This window comes from Mastomys coucha, chromosome X (genome assembly GCF_008632895.1).
Source record: "Mastomys coucha isolate ucsf_1 chromosome X, UCSF_Mcou_1, whole genome shotgun sequence".
Taxonomy (NCBI): Eukaryota; Metazoa; Chordata; class Mammalia; order Rodentia; family Muridae; genus Mastomys; species Mastomys coucha.
In genome coordinates this window covers 73,810,616-73,811,613 of record NC_045030.1, presented here as the reverse complement: position 1 = coordinate 73,811,613, position 998 = coordinate 73,810,616, and the positions used below count along the sequence as shown (strand labels likewise).

At 48.7% G+C, this 998-nt stretch overlaps 1 pseudogene across 1 annotated transcript; it reads left to right on the top strand.

Moving 5' to 3' along the window:
* Positions 1-6: 6 nt before the first annotated feature.
* On the top strand, positions 7-997 carry LOC116067808 (annotated as a pseudogene). Its single transcript, XR_004109416.1, has one exon. The product of XR_004109416.1 is annotated as an integrator complex subunit 14 pseudogene (transcript).
* The last annotated feature ends 1 nt before the right edge of the window (position 998 follows it).

Here is a 998-nt window from a genome sequence, read left to right as displayed (position 1 = left end):
CTTGGAATGCCTTGAACGACTCATAGACTTAAATAATGGCGAAGGGCAAATTTTTACTATTGATGGCCCCCTGTGTTTGAAAAATGTGCAGTCTATGTTTGGAAAGCTGATAGACCTGGTGTACACACCTTTCCATGCTGTGCTCAAGTGTGGCCACCTAATGGCCGATGTACAAGTCTTCCCCAGGCCAGAACCTTTTGTTATAGATGAAGAAATTGATCCCATCCCTAAAGTCATTAACACAGATTTGGAAATAGTGGGCTTTATTGACATAGCTGATATTTCCAGCCCCCCAGTTTTGTCCAGGCATTTGGTCTTGCCCATAGCACTTAACAAAGAAGGTGACGAGGTGGGTGCTGGCATCACTGATGACAATGAAGATGAGAATTCAGCCAATCAGATTGCTGGCAAAATACCCAACTTCTGTGTCCTGCTCCATAGCAGCCTGAAGGTGGAAGGAATGGTGGCACTTGTCCAACTAGGTCCTGAATGGCATGGAATGCTCTACTCCCAAGCTGACAGCAAGAAGAAATCAAACCTCATGATGTCCCTCTTCGAGCCTGGCCCAGAACCTCTCCCGTGGCTTGGGAAAATGGCACAGTTGGGACCCATCTCAGATGCTAAAGAAAACCCTTATGGGGAGGATGACAACAAGAGCCCATTTCCCCTGCAGCCCAAAAACAAACGAAGTTATGCCCGGAATGTGACTGTCTGGATCAAACCCAGCGGCCTGCAGACAGATGTACAGAAGATCTTAAGAAATGCAAGGAAGCTCCCTGAGAAAACACAGACATTCTATAAGGAGCTGAACAGGTTACAAAAAGCTGCCTTAGCCTTTGGTTTCCTGGACCTGCTTAAAGGGGTGGCCGACATGTTGGAGAGGGAGTGCACCCTGCTGCCGGACACAGCCCACCCAGATGCCGCATTCCTGCTCACCCACGCTGCCCAGCAGCTCAAGCTGGCCACCACTGAGTATGCCACATATGACCACAACATCA